The 17,999-nt window shown below is 52.6% G+C and overlaps 1 protein-coding gene and 1 pseudogene across 1 annotated transcript in view; both read right to left on the bottom strand.

Annotated features, from left to right (window-relative positions):
- LOC136100039 (olfactory receptor 52B2-like) overlaps window positions 1–17,999 on the bottom strand; it is a 29,859-nt gene that overhangs the window by 10,238 nt on the left and 1,622 nt on the right. The gene's annotated exons all lie outside the window — the stretch shown is intronic.
- On the bottom strand, window positions 10,026–17,933 carry LOC139827647 (olfactory receptor 52B2-like; annotated as a pseudogene).

Raw genomic sequence — 17,999 nt, 5'->3', positions numbered from 1 at the left:
AATTACAGACGGGTTTGGGTTGAAGGGACCTTCCCAGCTCCCCAGTGCCACCCCTGCCATGACAGGGACATCTTCACCAGCTCAGGGTGCTCAGAGCCCCGTCCAGCCTGGCCTGGGATGTCTCCAGGGATGGTTCAGCCACCACCTCTCTGGCCAACCTGGGCCAGGCTCTCACCACCCTCAGGGCAACAATTCCTTATATCCAGCCTGAATCTCCCTCCTTTAGTTTAACCCATCACCCCTTGTCCTGTCACAACAGGCCCTGCTCAAAAGTCTGTCCCCATCTTTCTTATGGACCCCTTTTAAGTCCAGAAAGGCCACACTAAGGTGTCCTTGGAGCTTCTCTTCTCCAGCTGAACACCCCAGCTCTCTCACCTGTCCCCAGCAGAGCTGTTCCAGCCTCGGGTCATTCCTGGGGCTCCTCTGGCCCCTCTCCAGCAGCTCCATGTGTGTCCTGTGCTGAGGACCCAGAGCTGGACCAGCACTGCAGGGGGGTCTCACAGAGCGGGGCAGAGGGGTAGGACCCCCCCAAACCTGCTGCTCACGGTGCTGGGGATGCAGCCCAGGTACAATTGGCTTCTGGGCTGCGAGTGCACATGGTCGTCTCATGGCCAAACTCTCACCCCCCAGCACCACAAGTCCTTCTCCGCAGGGCTGCTCTCAATCCCCCCATCCATTTCTATCCCCAGGACTGCCCCCCGTGCAGATGTTCCCAGGTAAGGGTTACGCAACCCATGTCAACTTCGATGCACTTCGCACCATCCTTGTGGATGCCGTTAAATTTAATTCCATGTGCACAGAGCAAACACCCTACAGTTCCATTACCATGACAGCTCTCTCCCTCACCCAGCTGAGAAAGTTGATGTTTGTTTCAAAACAAAGGCAAAAGGAGGTAAATTTGTCTTAGCATCCCATGCTTTATTTCTTGTTTATGTGACACTCGGAAAAAATTTTCACAGTCCCAGGTTGGTGCTGAATTTCTGCACCTGCAAAATTCAAAGATGACTTTCATGGAGCCAATACAAAAATCCAGGTGCACAGCAGAACAGCTTAATTTGTTTAGCCTTTTCTTCATAGCTTTCAGGTTATTTGATGTCAATATTCACCTTCCAAACTACAAAAGTTTCTCCTTCAATCAAAAACCGTCTGATCCGGTTGCAGAGTGCTTATTTCATGCCAGGTAATCACACCACACGGTAACTCCCCACAGGACACGGTACAGTTTCTGTTTCCAGACAGCATGCAGGGAGAAGAGCGATTCCAGAGCCCCAGCACTCGCTCGCAGCAACAAAGAGCTCCCCCGCAAGTATTTATTTGGACAAAATGCACTGGCACGCAGGCCCCTGCCTCTGCACTGATGCCAGGTGCTCTCTTCCCCCTCCATGGGACACTGGTCCCTCTGCTTGGTGACTCCACAGCCCTCTTACCCAGCTCACTGAGAAGCGATGGGAAAAATGGTGCTAAATACAGCGATGGTGGCTCTGATCACTATTGTTGCTGTTTGTTGAGTCTCTTTCCCATTTGCAGCCCAGATTTATTTCTGATGCCTGTATCAATGTGTGCCCGGGTAGTGCTTCTCCTCTAACGACTCTGGAGATAAAGAAATCTGGGACGAAAATCAGAAGGATGGACTCCCAATCACGCTAACACTTCCTTCCCCAGTAAGGACGGTCATTAACCTGAGTAGCTCCAGTTCTTCCTGGAATTTGATTTCTGGAGCTTGTGAGGATTGGACACTGTCCCCGGAGCCACATGTACAGCGTGTTCAGATGCTGCTGTTCCTCCTCAGACATCGTTCATACCAATGGGGGCAATTTGCCAGACCCAGAGCTGGTGCCTGCAATATCTGCAGAGTTTTTGGCATCACCCAGAGCCCGCAAACAGCATCAACCATGGTGGCTATGGATGACATCTGCGTGGGCTTCTCTAAAGACTCTGACACAGTCCCCCATGACATCCTTCTCTTTAAACTGGAGAGACATGGATTTGATGGGTGGACTGTTTGGTGGATGAGGAACTGGTTGGACAATCACACCCAGAGGGTAGTGGTCAACGGCCCAAGGTCTGGATGGACACCGGTGACAAGCGGCGTCCCTTAGGGGAGCGTCCCCTTTGTCACCAGCAGGCCTGGTGTGATGTAAATTGACCCATGAGCCAAAAATAGACCAAAACAAAACCAATTCTGCTGGTGACACTGGTCTCCCAGCCACGTATTGATCTGCTGGGTTCTCCTGTGCATTGCCTCATCGCTCCCTGCAACTGGAAGGGCAGAGGAGAACACTCCTTGTGCCCCTCATCCCTTGACCATATTTTCTGTCACCACGCAGAAATGGCTCCAAACATGCTGCTAAAATACTTCCACTTGGTTTGGTGAATGACATTCTGCAAGCCCAAAATGCTCCTGGTTACCCAGCTCATTATTCACCAGAACTTCTTCCATTTGCCTCCCTAACTCCTTTTCCTCTGGGCACAAAAAAACACAACATGGTCATTTGAGTAGGATTTAAACACTGCCAGAGTGTAACGACAGCATTCTACATCCCTTTATACAACATTAACATATACATATACCTCTATACTAGAAGATACAGGCAATTAATTTTATTTTTAATGTTTTCCCTCTGGTACTCATGGCAGTTCACAGGGTCAGAGTCCCTCCACAACAGGATTTGGTGAGGAGCACCTTGCAGCCCCCAGGTCAGATTGACACAACTTGGGGCATTCTAGAATCACAGAATCATGGAATGCCCTGAGCTGGAGGGACCCACAGGATCATCGGTTCCACCTGCTGTCCCTGCAGTGACACCCCACAGGTCACCCTGTGTCTGAGGACGTTGTCCAGTCTCTTCTTGAACACTGTCAGGTTGGGGCTGCGACCACCGCTCACGTAGAGCTGGAGGCTGAAACAGGCATGCAGGCGGCTTCTTGGTCCTGTACCACTCTGGAATCCAAATATTTCACTGAGAAAACAACTTTGTACCAAATAACTTCCATTCTGCACATGGGCATACGTCTATATGGGTGTAGTCACTGTTGGAAAACCTGCTGTTGCTCTCATGAGCTCCTCGCAGCAGTTAATTATTCTCATTATTCAGAATAAGGCTTTCATTTCTAATCAGAATACGTCTGGCTTCATTTTCCGTTCATTCAAATTCATCCTTCTCAAGGGCACTACAATGATCCTCAGCATCAGATGTTTCCTCCTGAGACCTCCACCCTGCAATGAAGGTGCCTCTACAGCTCTTTAAAAATTAATGTTTTGCACCCTTCATGGATCGAGTATTTTCTCCAGCGCTTGTATAATACGCCTGTTCTGTCTCCCTCCTCTCCAGACTTTTTTGCTGCCATTTAGAACGCTGACCACAAACCAGAGGGCAGGATTGCAGCTCCGCTCTCACTGTGAGCAACCCACCCCCTCACTGCACCCACGCTAACCTGCTCCTCATTAGCAACCGATTTTGAGGCTCAAACAGACCACGGATTAGTATGAGCTCCAAACAAGCCAGCCAGGCCAAAAGCCACAGGCTTATCCTGCACTAAGCCCAGCAATGGGTATTTTTAGAGATTGCAGCCAACTGGGGAATAGGCCAGGCCAACCAGAGCAGTGACAGATGTTCCTCAGCTGCCTCCCACGGGGAGAACCAGGAGATCAACCCCCTTAAGTGTACGTATAGAAACACACACAGCCTGGGGAAAAAAACAGGAGGAACTGGAGCTCTGTGCACTGTCAGAAAGTTATGATATTATAGGAATAACTGGAACAGGGTGGGATGACTCATATGACTGTAGGATCACGATCGATGGTGATAACCTGCTTCATAAGGACAGGCAGGGAAGAAGAGGAGGAGTCGTCACACTCTATGTTCAGCAGAACCTATAGAAGATGACTATGGCAATTGTGGAAGCCCTATCGAGTGTCTCTGGGTCAAGATCCAAGGGGTCATCTCCAAGTGTGATCTCACAGTAAGCATCTGCCACCAACCTCCAAAGCAAGATGATAAAGGCTGACGAAGCGAGGTTTGAATCACTTGGGCAAGCTCTGGGGCAACACAACCTGGTTCTGATGGGCGACTTCAGCTACCCAGACATGTGCTGGAAGAACAACATAGCAGCTCACGTGTCATCCATCAAGTTCCTGGAACACATAGTGGACGGCTTCCTCGCACAAAAGTTAGATGTGCCAACCACGAACTGCTGGGCGTGCTGCTTACAAATCAGGAAAACCTGCTTGGTAGTGCCTCGGTCAGCGATACCGTGGCTGCAGAGATCACAGCGTTGTGGGGTTTGGGATCCTGCTGAGCACACTGAAGGTTTGTACTAAGACAAAGCCATGCTTTGCTGGACCAGAACTCTGGATCAGCCCTCTCTGCACCGACCTGCTGTTCCGGGAGCCTTGGCTGCTGCGCATTTCTGCCTTGAGCTTGGGCAGCGCAGCCTTGACACACCGTGCTGCTGACCACCAGCGAGGTTCTTCTCCTGTATTTAACAGCCAACTTCGACACACCGTGCCGCTGACCACCAGCGAGGTTCTTCTCCTGTATTAAACAGCCAACTTCGACACACCGTGCCGCTGACCACCAGCGAGGTCCTTCTCCTGTATTTAACAGCCAACTTCGACACACCGTGCCGCTGACCACCAGCGAGGTCCTTCTGTATTTAACAGCCAACTTCGACACACCGTGCCGCTGACCACCAGTGAGGTCCTTCTCCTGTATTTAACAGCCAACTTCGACACACCGTGCCACTGACCACCAGCGAGGTCCTTCTCCTGTATTTAACAGCCAACTTCGACACACCGTGCCGCTGACCACCAGCGAGGTCCTTCTCCTGTATTTAACAGCCAACTTCGACACACCGTGCCGCTGACCACCAGCGAGGTTCTTCTCCTGTATTAAACAGCCAACTTCGACACACCGTGCCGCTGACCACCAGCGAGGTCCTTCTCCTGTATTTAACAGCCAACTTCGACACACCGTGCCGCTGACCACCAGCGAGGTCCTTCTCCTGTATTTAACAGCCAACTTCGACACACCGTGCTGCTGACCACCAGCGAGGTTCTTCTCCTGTATTTAACAGCCAACTTCGACACACCGTGCCACTGACCACCAGCGAGGTCCTTCTCCTGTATTTAACAGCCAACTTCGACACACCGTGCCACTGACCACCAGTGAGGTCCTTCTGTATTTAACAGCCAACTTCGACACACCGTGCCGCTGACCACCAGCGAGGTCCTTCTGTATTTAACAGCCAACTTCGACACACCGTGCCGCTGACCACCAGCGAGGTTCTTCTCCTGTATTAAACAGCCAGCAGGTTCACTCCTGCAGGTTTTTAGATGAAATGTTTCCTTCCACACTAACCTGCGTTAAGCACCGCACACACCATAACGAAGATGCTGAAGGGAGTGGAGCATCTCCCGTGTGAGGAAAGGCTGAGGGAGCTGGGGCTCTGGAGCTGGACAAGAGGAGACTGAGGGGGGACTCATTCATGGGGATCAATATGGAAAGGGGCAGTGTCAGGAGGATGGAGCCAGGCTCTGCTGGGTGACAACCAGTGACAGGACAAGGGGCAATGGGTGCAAACTGGAACACAGGAGGTTCCACTGAAAGAGGAGAAGCCACTTGTTGGGGGTGAGGGTGTCAGAGCCTGGCCCAGGCTGCCCAGGGAGGTTGTGGAGTCTCCTTCTCTGCAGACATTCAAACCCGCCTGGACCCCTTCCTGTGGAACCTCAGCTGGGTGTTCCTGCTCCATGGGGGATTGCACTGGATGAGCTTTCCAGGACCCTTCAACCCCTGACATCCTGGGATTCTGCGATAACCAACCTGCGGGGACACGTATGGGAAGATGCAGCACAAATGCAAACATCAAAACTTCTGGCTCGCAAACCATCAAAGCACTGATGTCTGCAAAGCACCTGGGCATGCGGAGCTGTGCCACACTGCAGCTCTGGAGCAGCCTGGATTTTGGGCATGGGCAAAAAGGGAATGTGTCTGCCCCTGCCTCTGTGCCAGCCCGAGAGCTCTCCCTGATGATGACGGGATGAAGGACAGTGTGGAATTCCCAAGGACCACAACCATGTACATAGAATCATAGAATCTTTTTGGTTGGAAGAGACCCTTAAGATTGAGTCCAACCATAACCTGCACCTAGCACTAAACCACTAAGAGCCTCATCCACGCGTCTTTTTAACCCCTCCAGGGACGGTGACTCCACCACTGCCCTGGGCAGCCTGTTCCAATGCCCCACAGCCCTTTCCATGAAGAAATGTTTCCTCATATCCAATCTCAGCCTTGGAGATCCAGAGTCCCCTGGGCCAGGGATGCCTGTCAGGACACAGGGGATGGGAGCAGGGGCAGTGCAATTGCCAGCCGACATGACAGCCCGTTCCTTGCGCTTTCTACAAGGCTTCCAGTGACCAACAGAAAGGACAGAACAAACTTCAGTGTAACAGGTCTGACACTGCCAGAAGACCTAATCCATAACAACTGCACGTAGTCGCAGAACCATGGAGCAATCCGGGCTGGACAGGACCTTGCCAGTCTCTGCTCCAACCTCCTGCACAAAGCAGGGTCAGCTTTAACTAGGCGAGACTCAAAAATCCCCAAGGATGGGAACTGCACAGGCTCTTTGAGCAGCCTGTTCCAGTTTATGTACTGGGGCTGTAGAGGAGTTGGACAGTGCAACCACGGACCAGCCATCCCACAAGCGGTGGATGCGCTCAGGGTGGCACCAGGGCATCCTCCTCTGAGCCTGAACACCGAGAGGCTGTTCACCCTGCTCTGCCCATCTGATCCTGGCTTAATCGCACTCTCGCCTAACATTTGAGTGCACAGGTCTGTCCAAGAGCTGGCTCCTGCGGGATTAATCCAGGACAGGCTCAGACGCAGTTTAACCAGGCAGCACCCAAAGCCAGGCGGCGCGTTGCTGCACCTTGGCAGTGACACAGGCGTCCTGCCTGCCACAGCAGGCAATCTTAATTTCAACTCTTCCACTGATAAAACACCCTCCTAAAAGCCCAGAAACTCGCTCACTCAGCACAAGCACCTCACCAGTTCGCTGCCCCAGCCTCTAACGAGGGTTTTCTGCCCTCAGGCAGCGATGCGCAGGTTCTAGGAATCTACTCTTGCATCAAGGGATGGGGTTTCTATAGACCCCGGGGGACCCACACCCAGGAGACAGCTCACTTTCCTTCCATTCATCCGCACCCCATCTCAATATGTAAGTCCTGATGCGAAGGAACATAAAATTAACACTCTTTTTTTTCCCATTTCTGCTGATTATTTTCACGCTCTTACACGTTCACTGAGAGGTGTGATACCGAGCAGATGTTTTAGGCTCCTCTATTGCACTTATGTATAGGAAATTCTCCAGATGGTGCTCAGGATCCAAAGATGTCCATGACTCAAAACACAGGTTTCTGCTCCTCTTGATTCACCAGACAAGGAGAAGCATATTTAATGACAGAAATGCTAAAACAGGTAAAGGAAATTCACCCTTTCATATCCCACTGGGGAAGACTCTGCTTCTTAGTGTCAAGCCAGCAGCCCACATCTCACCTGAGGTCGCCAGATGGCCTCCAATCTGCTCAGCAGACACTCAAAAGAGTTTGTCTTGGTCTCCAGCAGTTCCTAGGAGCAAAGGCTTGTTTTTCATGGCCTTTAACACCAAAACGGACTGCTGTCATCACGCAGCTTCGCCCGCTTCATAACACCGCACAGCACCTGTGAGATGCTTTGCTTCCATTTCCATTGAAAGGCAACTGGAACAGCTCTCAGCCATCATTGTACCTGAGCAAAGATGGATCAAAGTGCTGGTTTCTCCTGACTTCCCCCCCTCATTTATCCCTGTCATCATTGCAGCGGTGGGAGGGGTGCTTCACAGGGACTGGGCAGCACCAGTATGCACCAGTATGAATTTTTGGGGTTGTCATATTCAGGGACAGGAGCTGGACTGGATGACGCCTGCGGGTCCCTCACAACCCAGGACATTCGGTGGCTCTGTATTTCCATGTGCTGGGAGAAGGAGCGGGACCTCTCCTGGCACCAGCACAGCTCCAGCCTCCCCTGGTCCCTCATCCCACCCAGAGCATCACATGCCGAGGGACCTCCCAGCTCACCCTGCGTTTTCAAACACACGGACTTTGGTCTGGGTGAAATATTTGAGAAGCCGAGGGGAACACGGACCGGCACTGCCCAACATCACCTCTGCACAGCTACAGGGACACACCGGGACCCTCACATTGGCCCAGCGCCACCCAAGGTGTCCCCACCCAAATGCTCCTTCCCTCGGACGCCTGAGCTCCCCTGGAGCCCCCTCCTCTGGTACAGCCTTCACCCCTCCTCCTTAGCACCATGACTTTGTACTCACCTCTATTAAATTAGCTGTCTCTGCATCATCCAAAAACCTGATTAGCAATGATTTTATACTTGCTTCTACACAACTGATAACAATCATACATAGCACCAGACCCAGCATTCGATCAATCCCTGCTGAATGTCCCCAGAAATATAAGGAAAGCCACCTCTCAATGGGGAGCTATCACTGAAATAAGGCTTTGCAGATAGCCAAACTCCATTACTTGTTATATATTTCTTTATTTATTTGTTATAATGAGGTATATATCACAATGTTGTGAAAATAAAAAAATACCCTTCGGGTAACTGTATCACCCAAATGTGAAAGTCATCAGAAAATGAAACTACATGATTCTACAGAAGCTGAATGCCAAAAGTAAGTGCTGAGCACCATTAATTATGTTCTTGCCCTTTTTACACTTTATTGATCAAGTTTCATATTCACTTTTCCATTATTTTATTTGGAGCTAATGTCAAACTAACAAGTTTCAGATTTCTCCAGTAATCCCATTTCTCCTTTTCAATATTAGCACATGTCAAAAAGTATTTCTTGTTTTCCTTTATTTTCAGTGGCTTTGCTAAGCCTGGGGACACTTGAGGAAGACGTGCAGGCCTGGCGGTTCCTCCACCAGCTCTTCTGGACCCCTCGGGCCCACGTTATCCAGACCCGCTGATTCCCACTGGCCTGAGTCCAGTTCCTAAAGGCAGAAATGTGAACAGAAATACGGGCAAAATCTGAATTGAAATGTGCACCACAATATAAAGAGGTTTGAGGTACGCTCGAGACTCTGGGGTTGCTGGAGGTGCCTGTAAACTTCAGGAATATTTAGTCATTGGGAACGCACCAGAAATGCTGCTGCAGGTGAGTGTCCCGAGGACAGGGACAGTTTCCATCCCCACCCTGCAGCACCACCGGGCTCTGAGAAGTCACCTCTGCCCTCCCCTCCATTCACAGACCCCAAACAGGTCCCTTCTTCTTGAAAACAAGGCAGAGAGGATGCATCCCATAGTAAAACTGCCCATTCATTGGGGTGTGACATTGGGAATGAGGACATAGACCCATGGTCCATCTGCATGGGTCAGTAGTCCCAAAGCCTCCAAGACCAGCCCACACTATGGATCAACCCAGCATGAGACCCTGCTCGTGTCACCAGGTGCCAGCAGGTGCCAGCAGGCTGGCTGGTGGCTTTGTCCACACTCGAGGTCCAAACCCAGCAGCAGACACATCCAGGGGGAGATACCTCCTGGCTCCCAGAAGGCATGTGGGCACTTCTCTGGGCTAGAGCTGGCACCCAAATCTAGAGCTGGCACCCAAAACTAGAGCTGGCCCATTCTGGATGCGGAAGGGGGCCTAGAAATTCAAGCCAAGAGGAAGTGAGAGAAAAAGGATGGTTCTTGTATTCGCTAGCACCACCACACAGGCTTCAAAACCACCACCTCAGCTTTCACCAACAGAAGTGTCACGTCACCGCCCATGTCTGTATTTCTGTAGTGAGCCACGCCACCTCCCTCATCCTTGGGCAATGGGTGGTCACATCTCCCTTTTTCAGTAGATGTGGTCCTGCTACAGCAAACACGCTAATGCCCAGTTTACCAGTGTTACTAGTGAGGAGTAGGAACATTCGCAAAACTCTCTGAGACACCTGACAGAGCAGTACTGACGACAGGTAAAGTCACATTTTTATTGCCACAGCTGATGTTATATCAAGATTCACTCCCAGTTTCCTTCCAGGCTGGCTGCCCCAAGACAGATCCCTCTGGAAATTGCAGGGGAGGTGGTTTGGGGAGCTGGAGGTCCCCGTCCTGCTGGTCTTGGCTCAGTGACACCCCATGTGGGACCAGGGCCATGTCTCTGTGCAAATGTGCTGCACTTCAGTTGCATCTGACATCAGCTATCGGGGTTTTCCTCATGCTCGGCAGCCAAGCTGGCTCTGCACATCCCCCGGGAGCCCCGAGACAGGGATGCTAAGACAGGGCATGGATGGCTCCTGTTACCGCAGACTCCCCGTCTGCCCGAAGTGCCCAGCTCAGCCGAAGACATGAGATCTTCCCACCCTTGCCCGCAGCAGAGTTGAGGGCACAGCCCTAAGCAGCAAGAGTGAAGCAAACCCGGAGCCTGCAGCCTTCCCTGAGCCCGCAGGCAGGGAGGGACACTGGGACCCGATCGCCTGTGTTCCTGGTGAGCTATGCCCGCGCTCCGGGCTGCTCCAGACGATGGCCGCTGTGGTGCGAACAGCCAGCGCCGGGCAGCCGTGCCGAGCAGGGCAGAGGAGCAGTGTGACACCATCGCTGTGTCTCGCAGCCATCTGAGACGGCATTGAGAGGGGACCCAACGGGCGCTCCCAGGCCTGAGCGCCTTCAGGGAGCACCACCGGCCCAGCCACACCTGCTCCCATCCCACGGAGATGATACCCAGCTCAAACACAGACATTTGTACACTGAGATAACAGGCACACATTTTATACGCACTCCTTTAATGTTTTCTGTTTCATAAGCTCCTAAATAGCACCTAAAGAATTCAGAAACTGTATTTTCGCTTGCAAAGGTCTTGACTGTAGACAAACCCAACAGGACAATGCAAGGGACCCCAGGAACATGGGACTAGTGGTGGTCCCTCGTGTCTGGCCCAACGAGTCGTTTCCCATCAGTACATCTGGGAACCCGTCCAGCCTCTCTGGATGTTGACATCTATTGAATACACAAATTCTGAAAACATTCCCATCTGGCCTGTGTTTGCCAGGTTCCCACTGCTTTTCATTCACTTCCCTCTCTTCAGAGCTTTGTTTCACCCCTCTCCCCAGCAGACCAGCCCGGTTGCCCGTTCCTGCCTGCCTGGTTGTGTCCTGTTGCCCAAGCCACGTGCTCTCCGATCTGCCTTGTTCTCACCCCATAGACGATGGGGTTGAGCATGGGCGGCACCACAATGTAGAGATTGGCCAGGGAGATGAGAACATGCCGAGGAACGTGCTGGCCAAACCGGTGTGCCACGAAGAAGAAAGACGGCGTGTAAAACATGGCGATGGCGCAGCGGTGGGAGCTGCAGGTGTGCAGAGCCGTGGGGACAGCAGCCTCCAGAGGCACCTGAAGATCAGCACGTAGGAGATGGCAATGGAGATGGCATCCAAGCTGGTTGAAAGGAAGGCATGTGGGCACTTCTCTGGGCTAGAGCTGGCACCCAAATCTAGAGCTGGCCCATTCTTGATGTGGAAGGGGGCCTAGAAATTCAAGCCAAGAGGAAGAGAGAGCAACCCTGCACCAGATGTTGACGGAGATGTTGGCTCGGGCCAGGCGGGCCACACCGATGTGCTCGCAGTAGGTGTGGGGCATGATGCTGTGCCCACAGAACGGCAGCCACGTGAGGAGGAAGATGGTGGGGAACATCATAGTATCACAGTATGTTTGGGATTGGAAGGGACCTGGAAAGCTCATCCAGTGCAATCCCCCCATGGAGCAGGAACACCCAGCTGAGGTTCCACAGGAAGGTGTCCAGGCGGGTTTGAATGTCTGCAGAGAAGGAGACTCCACAACCTCCCTGGGCAGCCTGGGCCAGTGCTCTGTCACCCTCACTGAGGGTGATGCAGAAACTCCTGATTAAAGCCACCACTCCAACCTTCCCCAGGACAGAGCGTGTCAGCACAGCCGTGTATCGCAGGCGGTCGCAGATGGCGATGTACCCATCAAAGGCCATCGCCATTAAAACAGCTGGCTCTGCCACTAAAATGAAATAGATGGAGAACACCTGTGCCAGGCAGGCACTGAAGGAGATCTGGGTGGGCACTAAGGGTTTTGGGCACGGCAGCAGAGGACAGCAGCAGGTTGCGCACTGCCAGCATGCACAGGAAGATGTACACACGCTCCTTACGATGGTGACCAGCAGGACCGAGCTCCCGAGAAGGGCAGCAGAGTACATCATGCAGATGGGGATGGAGATCCAGGTGTGAAACTTCTCCATCCCAGGTATCCCCACCGAGATGAAGAACGTGGGATGGGATCCCGACGCATTGGGTGTCAACATGGCTTGATGCAACACTTCACATCGTGTCTCGCTCGCAGGAGCTGTGTAATGGTAGGAAGAAAGGCTCTAAGGGCAGCTGAACCATACCTGAGATACAAGGGGGAGCTGAACTCATGATTAGCATTGCTCGTGGCACAGACACTTAAAATGTATTTCACCTGTAAGTGTTAAATATTCTGCAGTTTACTCCATCAGGGTTCCCCACTATTCAAGTCCCTTCATCTCAGGTAGGTACTGTCATTTATGCTGAGTCTTTGAAATAAGGACACTCTTCTGCCTGCAGCTGCTGGGAGCTAGAGCAAAATGTACAGGAGACTCACTCTTGAAACAGTGATTACACAAATGCTCCTCTGGGTGACACGCGTGGATGTGACCACCACTTATGCTGCAAGTGATAAATCTCCAGAGTTAGAAATATATCAAGGACCATTCTCTTGCTCTCCCATGACTGCCACAAAGAAGGCACGTGCGCTGCTCCTGCTCCGGGACACCCAGCTTCAGTGACTCAGAGCTGTTGGAAATCTGCCTACGAAAACAGACACAGGGAGCCCGGTCCGGTCCTGTCCTCCTCGGGACTTTGCCTGCCCACACCAACCCCTAGGAAGGGTCTGTGTCTGTAACGGCGTGTGAGCGCGCTCTGCCAAGAGCAAGGCGAGCGACGGGCAGGGGAGAGCCCCACTGATCCCAAAACCTCTGCTTCGTAAGAGCCCCAGACAGCAGCGCCCAATCGCCCAGCTCTCTTGTCACATATGCAAAGAGACAAAATTAAAAGCCGCCAGCAGCAGGGCATTATCAAAATGTCCAGGGTCTAAAGGGGGGGTCTACAGTGCCATGAGGAGTAACCAGCTGTGTGCCAGGAGCTGCCGCCTTACGCATTATGACCCTGGAGAATGAACCAGCTCTGAGCTGGCGCTGGGCTGCCAGGTGCCATTGAGCCAGTGCAAATTAAACAATGAAGCCCCCTGAACACCCCAGCTCTGGCGACGACTGTTTCAGAGAATATGGAAAATATACAGGCAAACTTCCATCCTAGCTCCCACCCAGTGCACTTAACCTATTAGAAGAACACAAGTCCATTCTTGCTCTAAGTGAAATGCCTTCACATGCACTACGTCTGGAAGAAGCAAGCAGGAGGGGGATGCTGCTTCCACCAGCTGGAGAAGCACACTGCCCGGCGCTCTCCCTGCCACGCTCACACGGGGACTTTGGATGATGCACCCAGAACTGCTGCCGGGAAGTGTTTACGTGTCTCTGGCAGTGGAATCACGCAACAGCTCCCTATCTCCCTAATCCATCTGTACCCCATCAAACCCAGCTGAAACCACAGCGCCATGACCCAGCAAACTCACCCGCTCCTGTGCCAGCAACGGGATCCTGCTCGTACAGAGCCTGAGCCGGGGTGTTTATACCATGTCCAGAGAGTGCCTGGGGCACCGCAGGACACTGACGTTGTGCTCATCCTCAGAGCGGGCGGTGAAGAGCACCAGGGACATCACCGGTTCGTTTCCCCGGGGTATTTCCTACGACTGTGCTAGTTGGGCAGGGATTGTACAAGCCCTGCAGACCCCCGGGCTGTCCCCAGCCCTCACCCCCTCATCACTCATCATCTCCCCAGCCACAGTAACTTCTGCAAGATTCACTGCCTGGCCCTGGATCCCAAAGGGGTTCCCAGGGCTGTGCAGGAGCTGGCCTGGGACAAGCAGGGACCTGTCAGCCAAGTGGGAGTTTTACCCTCATCCTCACCCTCGACTGGAAGTGCTTTGTGATCAGGACCTGTTTCACCTTTTTGTGAAGCATGATGGAGAGCAATTTGGGAGCTCTGAGATAGGGATCAGCAGATATTGCTGCTATAAACCTTTTAAGGACAATCATCACACAGAATCACAGCATGGACTGGTTGGAAAAGCCCTCAGAGATCATCCAGTCCAACCCTTGGTCCAACTCCAGCCCATTGACCAGATCACGGCACTCAGTGCCATGGCCAATCTCAGTTTACAAACCTCCATGGCCGGTGAGCCCAGCACCTCCCTGGGCAGCCATTCCAATGCTGACCACTCTCTCTGCACAGAATTGCTTTCTCATCTCCAGCCTCAATTTCCCCTGGCAGAGTTGAAGCCCCTGCCCCCTTGTCCTATTGCTGAGTGCCTGGGAGAAGAGCCCAATCCCCCCCTGGCTGATTTTGTCCTCATTGCTGATTTTAGAAGAGAGCAATGGATTTATTTGGACACTATTCCTCCTGTGCAGACCTGCAGACACCCTGAGCAGAATGTGCAGTGAGGGCAGGGGAACCATGATCAGCATCTTCCCAACTGCCACAACCCTTCAGGGACTTGTCAGGGACCCCTGGGGAACAGCAGGGACCTCTGACACCCGAGAGCAAACCAACCCACCACTAACTCCATCCCGGCTGCTGACCCACCGCCTCATTTCAGGCAGGACAGTTCACAAGGACATGCTACTTATCACCTGCCTCTCTGTGCAGTGGGGATTTTTACCCATTAACTGACATTCGGTAAGACATTATGGTGATGGAGGTAAGATGAAGTCATTACACTTCGCTACTCTGATTTATTACTCGCAGAGCTCTGCAGATGAAGAACAATTAATAAAGCACCATTGTTTTAGAAAAGCAATAAAAACCAAAGGAAATGTGGTACTTCAACTCGGAACACTCACGGCTTTGTTCGCGATGAAAGCCGTGCTTGTCTGTCTGTTCAGCAAAGTGTTCAAACACAGCTCAAGAGCAATTGCCTTTAAAGAGAACGCTTAGAGCTTGACTCAGCACAAACCCGATGCTTGATCTCCACTTCAGGCGCAGGCTTGACTCCCTCTCGGTGCATGTTATCATGAAAACGCTGCCCACGCACCCACCGAGGACACAGCTCCTTACAGCGACTCCACCGACTTCCACTCCCAAACTTTATGAGATTTCAGTTGCTTTTTGCATGTGCTATGTGGATGACATGAAAAAACTTCAGGAAAATCCCTTCCTTCTCCGCCAGGGAAGGGTTCTGGTGATCCAAATATCCCCATGAATTGCCTACCACACCAACCAAGTTAACAATAAATCTGTGTCTTTCAAAAGTGGCAAACAGAAAACAAAGTGCGGAAGTACTGGTTTCACATCTCGTGTGGGTTATTAAGCTAACATTTTAACCACCCTATAAACATAAATCTTCCTGATCAGCTGGCTAATATCCCATTACGCACGCCCCTTTGGACATTAATTGCTAAGCTAGTGATTCATTGACTCGGGGACATTTGCCTCTGCAGTTTGCTCCCTGACCCGGCACCACATCCATCCAAGAGGCAGAGGAGGTTTAAAACTGCCTCCTCAGCTGCACAAAACTGTCCTCGGAAACCCGGAGAAGCAGGAGGACCCATGACATGCACCCACCCAGCACAGTGACACCCAGCCCATCCCAACCGAGCTGGATGCTGAAGTGCCGGTGACAACGAGCCTGGAAGGACATGTCACCCCTGAGAGAGGATCCCCGGGCGCTGAGGACGTCACTGGAGTCACATCACCCCAAAAAAGTGCCTGTGGGTGAGGGCAGTAACACAGCACTCAGGTCAGCACTGGTGTGTTACTGCCATTCCCTGCCTATTTTCTGTTATTTATCATAAAATCACAGATGGTTTCTGCTGGAGGGACCTTCCCAGCTCCCCCAGTGCCCCCCCTGCCATGACAGGGACATCTTCACCAGCTCAGGTTGCTCAGAGCCCCGTCCAGCCTGGCCTGGGATGTCTCCAGGGATGGTTCAGCCACCACCTCTCTGCCCAACCTGGGCCAGGCTCTCACCACCCTCAGGACAACAATTTCTTCCTCATGTCCGGCCTGAATCTCTCTCCTCCAGTTTAAACCATCACCCCTTGTCCTGTCACAACAGCCCCTGCTCTAAAGTCTGTCCCCATCTTTCTCATGGGCCCCTTTTCAGTCCGGAAAGGCCGCACTAAGGTCTCCCGGAGCTTCTCTTCTCCAGCTGAACACCCCAGCTCTCTCACCTGTCCCCAGCAGAGCTGTTCCAGCCTCGGGTCATTCCTGGGGCTCCTCTGGCCCCTCTCCAGCAGCTCCATGTGTGTCCTGTGCTGAGGACCCCACAGCAGAAGCAATTTGGGGGCAGGTCTTTCGTTTTGCATTTCTGCAGCACCTGCCCAGGGAGATCCCACCTCCCACGAGCTCCATGATGAAGATGATGATGGCACAGGGCTCCTCAGGACCGTGCTCAGCCTTGGGCCACCTCTGAGCACAGCTGCTCCTTTGAGCTGCACTGCTCCTGTGCTCAGAGTTAGGCTCGTGCTTAACTTCATCGCTGGGGAGAGACCAAAGAGGGGGAGCGGTGAAGAAGGAGGCAGAAATAACCGTGTCAGCTAAAATGTGTGACAGAGACACCAGTGAGCTGCATCATTCTTTGGTATTGACAAGCCTAGAGAGCAGCTCAGTTGTTATTTGAGCTGGCCGAAAGGCTCTCAGGAGAAAACTCCTCAGCTGCAGGTTGCTTCGCCAACAAGTCCATGTTTCAGGCAGGAGGACAAGGCTGGAGCAGAACTCCTGAATCGGGAAACAAGCCTCTTGCAACCACGAGCTGTCCCATATCCCACCTGCGGATCTGCCGTAGCCCTGTGACAGCTGCTGCCAGCTCCCGCAGGTCCCCCGGCCCCTCGAGACCTCACAGCATCCCTCCCAGCCCCAGCGGACCCGCGTGCTGCCCAGGACGACCTGCGCTCCTGACACGTTTGCTTTCCCACGGCTCCATCTCCCATCAGAAACCACGCGCCGTGTAAATACTCTTGCTTTTGTTAGGAAAGCCAACACAAACACGACTCTTCTGAGGACATTAAAAAATCCGATTATATGAGCAGCTTTTGTAACCAGCTCTGTTATCTTTGCTGCTAAGCAAACAGCTTTTAACAAGCAGACTTTCATTTCCCCTGTGCCTACGGTTCCCACCTTTGATGAAATCAGGAAAAAAAATATTGAAAGAGATTAGAACTTTGGCACTTTTTAAAATCTGAAATCCTGAATCTCTATCTTTGGGTTTTGTTTTGAAGTGGTAGCAGCGCTACTGGGATGATGGGAGCACAGCAGGTTTTGGGTGCTGTACCAGTGTCACCTCCTGTGCCATTCGGCTGCGAACACCCCTGGTCCCCGTCAGTGCCCCCTGCTCCAGCTCTCAAATCAGGGACACTGGGCTTGATCAGCCCCAACCGGAGCCCTCAGGCCCTGCTGGCTCCCAGCCCTGGTGCAGGGCACGAGGTTTTTGTGGAGCACAGACCCAGGGAGAGCCGTTCCCCCCCATTTCCAGGGTCACCAGTACCTGAGGCACCTCCGAGGTCCAGGGACGTCGCTGCCTTGGAGGTGGCTTCCCCACCACGGGCAGGTCTGAACCAACGCTGCAGCACAGTCGAGCCGTGGGCTTGGCGAGTGCCCACCACCCTTTTGAAGGAAAAGAGGACATTCTGCAGAAACAGCTGGATGATCTTCTCCATTTTGTCACTACGGACAGGAGCACGCCAGGCTCGCCTTCAGGTCTCACAGCTGATGAAGGGTCAGAGCTCCAGACGTTGCTGTGAGATCTGGATGAGCCTTCAGAAAGGGCTCACGAATTGCTGCATTCAAGACTTTGGTT

Source organism: Patagioenas fasciata, chromosome 1 (genome assembly GCF_037038585.1).
Source record: "Patagioenas fasciata isolate bPatFas1 chromosome 1, bPatFas1.hap1, whole genome shotgun sequence".
Classification (NCBI taxonomy): domain Eukaryota; kingdom Metazoa; phylum Chordata; class Aves; order Columbiformes; family Columbidae; genus Patagioenas; species Patagioenas fasciata.
The sequence above is the reverse complement of the archived record's forward strand: the minus strand, read 5'-3'. Positions and strand labels throughout refer to the sequence as shown.